The 7,667-nt window shown below is 36.4% G+C and overlaps 1 pseudogene; it reads left to right on the top strand.

Annotated features, from left to right (window-relative positions):
- Positions 1-1,412: 1,412 nt before the first annotated feature.
- On the top strand, positions 1,413-7,132 carry LOC148211870 (zinc finger BED domain-containing protein RICESLEEPER 2-like; annotated as a pseudogene).
- The last annotated feature ends 535 nt before the right edge of the window (positions 7,133-7,667 follow it).

Genomic DNA, 7,667 nt, shown 5'->3' with positions numbered 1-7,667 from the left:
ATTTGTGATCTAGGGGTTTGCATAACCATAAGGGTTCTTAGATCCAATTGGCTATTGTTTTCTTATCATTTGGTATCAGAGCACTAGGCTCTAGATCGGATATATGTTTCCGTTTTCGTATTGCTCTTCTTGTTCTTTGTTTTTAAATTTTTGTTCTTATTGTTGATCTCGTTACATTCTGTCCACGTATCTAAAATACAAAAAAAGTGTCATTTCCATTCTTCTTTTCGTCTTGTTGTCTTCTATGTGTTTGTATATTTCTGTCTTATCTACAACTTTGCCTTATTTCATATCTTGTGATTCAATTTGCTTCTAGGTGAAAAGTTCGAAAATTGATATTCTGTTCTGGAAAACTGCTATACCCGAGAGCACGTGTTCTTCTTTGTTCTTTACATTTTTACTTGCAAATCATGCTAGATCTTAGTTGTGCTGTTGAAATTGCCTATTTTTGTTAGATAGCTGTTGGTAATAAATCATATCAATTATGTTTTGATTTATTTTCACAACTAACCGTTACTCATTAAATTCTTGGCTGTTACAATTGTCTCAATTAATTTCCAGCAATTTTTTGTTCAATGCTCATGATATTTTTCTTGTGTAGCTCATATCTGTTATAAAAGGCTGAATTAAACTCCATAAAATCTCAAAGTAGCCTTAATTGTTCAAGAGTTACATTTTCTGGTCTTTTAAATTTTCATCTTGTTCCATCTTAATGATTCTGGTCATTTTCTTTCTTTTTAAACTTGTTTCTAATTTGAGTTTTGAATTTACTCCATAGTCAAGTTATTTGAGTGTTTCTTTTTGTGTTATGTCTAACCACTTGAGTTGCAAACTTTGCTCATTGGCTTGTGTGAATAAGATTGTGAGTTTCTTGAGAGTGTTGTTGTTTTGAGTAAAAACACGAGTGAATATACCTTTACGAGTGTAAACACGTGAGGGAGTGGTTGTGAGATCTGTTTTTCTTTGTTACTTTGTTTTCTTTTGCAGCCATGTCTGAGCAAGAGAATTTTACAAAGTTTTTCCACAACATGGAGCATTTGACAAAGATGCTCCAAAGGTTGGATTCGAGACTCAAATCTATTGAAAGACAACCAACACATCCGAAGCAAAAGAGGAGTAATAACTCACTACACCGGAAGGAGTATTTGGAGGCCGAAGGAAGGGAATATGGTGGATGTTTCAATGCTGTCCAAAGGAGAAATCTAAGAGGAGTTCATAATGTTGATCATACCTTGGGAAGCATCAAGCCTAAGCTTCCTATGTTCTATGGTAGGACAAACCTGGAGGAATACATTCAATAGGAAAGGCAAGTTGAACGTGTCTTTGATTATTATCCTTTAAGTGATTAAAGAAAGGTAAAACTCATTGTTACTCAACTTCGAGATTATGCAATTACTTGGTGGGATAAATTAATGTTGAGTAGGCGGAGGAACCTTGAACGTCCAATAGACTCATGGTATGTTCTTAAGCATTTAATGAGAGAGCATTTTGTTCCTAATCATTTCCATAAGTTGAAATCTTTGAGACAAGGGAACCAAAGTGTGGAGGCTTACTATATGGAGATGCAAATGTTGCTTCAGGAGTTTGATATTTATGAGGCTGAGGAGGCTACAATGGCTCGTTTCTTAAGAGGACTTAAGAAGGAGATTGCCGAACGATTGGATCTTCAATTTTATGAGGATTTAGAAGGGATGGTGCACATAGCCATACAGATTGAGAAACATCTCCAAAGGAATTCTACAAGGTATACTAAATCTAAACCAATTTCAAATATTCATTTATCTTTAGAGAAGGTTGGTTTACCTACTGAATCTAAGCCTATTGTTGAGGTAGAATGTGATAAAATTCAAAATGACATAGTTTGTGACCTAGTGCCAATGCATGCTAATAGTGTTTTATTTAGTAGGCAACTAGATTGCAAAGAATTGTTTGGTTCTAACACTTCTACTATTGTAACACCAATTTCTAAAGAAGCATATGATGTTGTGTGTGAGTTAGGGAAAAAGGCGCATGAGGTCGAGACAAAAGCATGTGAATTGTTTGAAAAAGAATCTTGTGTGAGAGAAAAGCATGAGATTAGTCTATGACCTAAAGATAAAAATGAGAGAAAAGCCAAGAATGTAAGCTTGTTTGAAAAAGTTTGTGATGTCAACTATGTTTTATTTTCCAAACAAAACATTCTTGATCTTTTGTACAAAGGTGTTTGTTATGTAACGGGAGAGCTTAAACCATGTTGGTCTAGTGTTTCCCTTGAGTTTTTACTGGAGGCTAGAACACTCATTGAGAAGATTGAACCAAAGAATGCTTCCAAAGTACACAATGGCAGCCAACATGTGGTTTACAAGGCTGAAGCATCTCGTGAAAAGCAAAAGTCAAAATTTGTTTCTAAATTCATTCATCGCAGGAAGCATACAATGTTCAAACCGGCTTATTGGGTTTGGAAACACTATTGGAAGAATCGATTTTTTGTTGGAAAGAAGTTGAAAAGGAACCCATGTAGAGATATACACTTGACTTTTGATGATTTTAAGAGTGCTCTACACGGCGAGTTTGATGAAGATTACATATTCAATGCTGTTGATTTCCATCCATTTGATGTAGGAGATCCTTTTGATTTGAGGACGAATCCTTTTGAAGAAAGGGAGGATGATATGAACCAAAGTGTCTTAGTCTTCAAGAGTTAAAGGAAGTTGTTGGAGAATCCTATGTCCAAGTTGACAACAAATTGGAGTTGCATTAAATGGACTCTAGTATCATTTATGGCAACCTCAAGTTGCATTGAATGAAGTCAAGAACAAGTCCAACTTCATTTACTACAAACTCAAGTTGCATTAATGGAAGTCTAAGTTGAATTCAAGATGCATTAAATGAACAAGACTTCAAAGTACTTGAAAGTAGTTCAAACTCCAGTTCATTCACTCTTGAAGGGTTACAAACTCTTGGTTTTATGGTGGAGGAGTTTCATTCTCGGATTTAAAGCATGTTTAATTGTATCTTCAGTTTTAAACATTTCATTTATGTGTTTTAAGTTTTATTTGTGTTAGTGGTGGCTATGGTATTGATGTAGTAGGGAGTTACAACCTTTACAATTCTTTTAGGTTACTTGAAGGGTTGTTTTGGAGGCTATAAATAGCCTAGCTTGTTCTCTTGGAAAAACAAATTTGAGATTTGAGTTCTGAGATAATGAAATTTAAGCTTATTGAGCCATGAGCTTTTCCTTTGCATTTCTTGTGTTTTAGAATTGCATGCTAAAATCATTCAAATAGCATTGATCAAGCTAACTTGTGGAGTGATTCGAATCTTGAGTTTAGAAACAAGTTTTCTCTACTCTTGATATTGATCATCAAGGTAAATCCGTTCTTAAACTTCTTCCTTGGGTTGACATCATCTCGATTTGGGGGTTTTAGCATTTGTGATCTAGGGGTTTGCATAACCATAAGGATTCTTAGATCCAATTGGCTATTGTTTTCTTATCACTAGATCTCGGGAATTGAGAGATTAGAGGATTGGGAGCATCCAAGTGAAGATTCTTCTTTTACATATTATTCCAGAGATATTTGAGTAGCCTAGTACTCATAATAATATATATATTGCAAAATAATAGGTGACTTTTATATTTATATTTCTTTTAGTTAAGGATGTTCTCTGTTTTTAAGCTGAATTTCTTAAGAGAATGGCGGCCCAATAACCCTACTTGTAAAATTGCTACTCATAAAAACTCACTTGCACATTGACCAAGGGAAACTCTATTTTTTATTTTTTGATAAAGACCAAGACAAAATTTACAAAAGAGATAACTGAAGCCAAACTTTTAAATGTTTACGCAATCTTCCCTACAAGATGGAGAGGACGAAAACCATGCCAAAGCGAAAAACATCTTACAAACATGTCAACTTACAAATACAACCTCTCATAAAAAAAATTGTCCGCCTTTTTGGTTTTAAGTTTGTCCGCCCTTTTTTCTTTCTTTCTTTCTTTCGTTTTTTTTTTTTTAAGTTCTTTCCTAGCTTATTTCTTAAAATGCTATCAGACAAAGCTAAAACTAACTATATTTATTGGAGTGTTCCCAACGTTTTTTCAGCCGCGAACAACCTTAATTGTAGTAATGGTTTTCTTATAACGATACATGAATTTGAGTGAATTTGATTAGGGGTGAGCGTGGGAATCCGAAGAACCGAGCCAACAGACCGAAACCGACCGAAAAGAGGTCGGTCGGTCGGTTTTACTCACCATTGATTCGGCGTCGGTTTTGGGGTTCCCAAACTGATTTTGTCGGTCGGTCGGCGGCCGTCGACCAGGCGATACCGACCGACTGACCGTCTATATAATCTAATATCTTTTTTTATTTATTAAAAAAATAAAACAAATATTTCTATTTGTCAATGACTCAATTAAGGGTTTCACATCTCGATTTCTTTTTTGTTTTCCTTTTCTCCAGTCCCTCACATCGTGGCCTTCACACTCTCTCCTCACTCTCTATTCTCTCTCTCGTTTGTCGCCCTCAGCCGCTCGTCGCCCTCCGCCATCGCCTTTTCTGTTCCAATTTCTTTTTTGTTTTCACCCTCCGCCATCGCCCTCCTTGCTGCAAACTGCGCCCCCGCCATCCCCTCCCGCCCTCAGTTCCTCTTGCCGCCCACTACCCACTGGTGACTAGCCTCTGCCGTTCACTCTCTCTCACTTCAGACTTTCAAAACTGGATTCGGAATCAGAGTAAGCATGTTTAATTTTTTAAAATGGTAATGTTATTTATTTTTGTTTGAATACATAATACTAATTCTAATTTAGTTTTATTTTTCAATGTTAATATGACGAAGGCGGCTGAAGCTGAAACTAAAACATCTAATTCCACCAAAAATGACAAAATCGTTGTCGACATTGATCTAGATGAAGCCACTTTTCAGAGCCCACCGGAAAGCGTAAAAATTGTAAGACTTCTGTAGTTTGGATCCACTTTGAAAAATTAAAAGGCGATCCTAAAGATCCTCATGCAAAATGTAAATAGTGTGGGACTGTATATGCATGTCATTCTAAACGTAATGGTACTGAAACTATGAAAAACCATTTAGACAATTGTAAGAAATATCCTTACCAAAAGAAGAGGGACCAAACACAAACCAAATTAGTTTTCAGACCTCAACTTTCTAGTTGTGCTGAGGAGGAATCTGATTATGTGCTTGCATGTGATTCATTTGATCTGGAGAGTTGTCGGACAGCTTTAGCATAAATAATTATTCTTAATGAATTGCCTTTTAGGTTTGTGGAGAGTTTGGGTTTTAGGAGATTTATGAATAAAACAATATGTTTTCTTGAGCCTAGATTTGTAATTTCATCTCAATTTACTGTGGCTAGGGATGTTCTAAAGTTATATCTTTGTGAGAAAGAAAATTTGAAGAATTCTTTCGTGAAAATGAAATTTAAAGTTTCTCTCACTGCTGATTGTTGGACTTCTGGGGAAAACATAAACTATATGGTCTTGACTGCACACTTTGTTGATTGTGATTGGAAGTTGCACCAGAGGATCCTTAGTTTTAGTCAAATTGAGAATTATAGAGGTGACACAATTGGTAAGACAGTAGAAAAATGTTTGAAGGATTGGGGTATTGAAAAAGTTGTGACTCTGACTGTTGATAATGCTAGTTCTAATGATACTGCTGACGCTTATCTTATCATGAGACTCAGTCATGGTTGTTGTTTAATGGTGACTATTTGCATGTTAGATGTTGTGCGCACATATTGAATCTTATTGTTTGCGAAGCTTTGGAAGAACATTATACTTGCATATAACATATTCGAAGTGCTGTAAGATTTGTGAGGTCTTCTCCTGGACGTTTAAGATCATTTAGGAAGTGTGTTGAAATTGAAAAGATTCCTTGTAAGTCTTCAGTATACCTTGACATTGTAACAAGATGGAATTCTACTTATATGATGCTTGAGGCCGCTTGCAAACTTTGAAAGGCTTTTGAGAGATTAGAGGATGAAGAACTTGCCTACACAAAAGATTTACCGCCTAGTAAAGAAGATTTGTTGAATGCAAAAATGTTGGTTTCTTTCCTGAAAGTCTTTTGTGAAGCTACTGCGAATATTTCTAGCTCTTTGTATACTACCTCTAATTTGATTTATCATCAGATTAGCATGGTTCAGAATTCCATACAAAGTAATTTTGTGAATAAAGGCAATGAAATGCTAAATAAAATGGCTAAGAGAATATAGGGAAAATTTGATAAGTACTGGGGAAGTAGTGAGAGGACGAATGTATTACTGTATATTACTGTATGTTGTTGTTGTGTTGGATCCAAGATATAAGTTGAAGTACTTGTCATATTGTTTCAATAAGTTGGGTCCCGATGTGTCTAAATACATGATAGAAAAAGTGGAGCATGTTTTTAGACGTCTGATTCATCAATATAGTAGTTGTAGTGCTTCTTCTAGTGGTAGTACTATTTCTCCTACTCCTAGTAGTATTAAATCCACTACTACTTCTACTATTATTGATACCAATATGGACCAAGATATGGATATATAATTTGATTTTGATGAAGGAAAGAATTTAATAGGAGAGTTCTCAACTGAAGAGAATACATCTTTCAATAGTGAGTCTGACATTGATGTGTATTTGTTGGAAGCTCTAATTAAGATAGAGGAGAATGTCAACTTCAACATACTTCGCTGGTGGAAGGATAATGGTCGTCGATTTCCAATACTCAGTTAAATGAGTAAAGATATTTTGGCAATTCCAGTATCTACTCTAGCATCTGAGTCGGTTTTCAGTATTAGAGGATGTGTAGTCGACAACTATCGTGGTTCATTGGCTCCCAAAACAGTAGAGGCTCTTATATGTACCCAAAATTGGTTAAATTCTGACTCGATAAATCTCGTAGTTTCGAAAGATCTCACTCCCACTCAGGCTAGTAGAGTATCAGAACCGTATGGCTCGCTACTACAACGCCAGAGTAAAAGTCAGAACCCCCAAGTGCTTTCGATTGAACACACCGCCGAGCTGAACTGCTCGGCTCGTAAGTCGTTGTGTAGGATGGAATTACCTAGACTTGAACACACCACCGAGCTGAACTGCTTGACTCGTAAGTCGTTGTGTAGGAAGGAATTACCTAGACTTGAAAAGCTCAAATGGTGAAACCAAAATTAAAAGCTGAAATCTAATTAAAATTAAAATTTCTCCAAGTGTAGGGACCTCGGAAAAAGAAACTCATTTCATTAAAGATAAAAGTTTGATGAGAAGCTGAGGTGTATATGCCTCGGCTCAGTACAGTAATTGAGTTTAGAAAGAGAAAGGAGAAGGAGCGACAGAAGAAGGAGGCGATCTACTCCTGTGGAAGGTCGGCAGGACTGCTGGTTCCTGTGTCAGCGTCAGCGACCGCAGCAACCTCAGTAGCCTCGGCCTCCTTACCGCCGTCGACAGGTCGGTCAGCCTAGATGGACTCATACTCCAGCTCTACGGCGGTGACTGAGTACTTTGATGGATGTTGATGGAAAAACCAAGGATAATGAGAAAGCGAGATTGAACTTAGCTAATTTAAAAATAAGAAAAGAACTTCATCTGCAACGTAGAGGTAATAGATACTATAAGCCTCAGGTTTCTTACATATTGACGGCCAAAGAGAGAGTTGACTTTTGTAAGTTTTTGAAGACAGTAAAGTTGCCTGATGGAT

The sequence above is a fragment of the Momordica charantia genome (assembly GCF_013281855.1).
Source record: "Momordica charantia cultivar OHB3-1 chromosome 4 unlocalized genomic scaffold, Mcharantia_2.0 BLBB01000004.1, whole genome shotgun sequence".
NCBI lineage: Eukaryota > Viridiplantae > Streptophyta > Magnoliopsida > Cucurbitales > Cucurbitaceae > Momordica > Momordica charantia.
The sequence above is the reverse complement of the archived record's forward strand: the minus strand, read 5'-3'. Positions and strand labels throughout refer to the sequence as shown.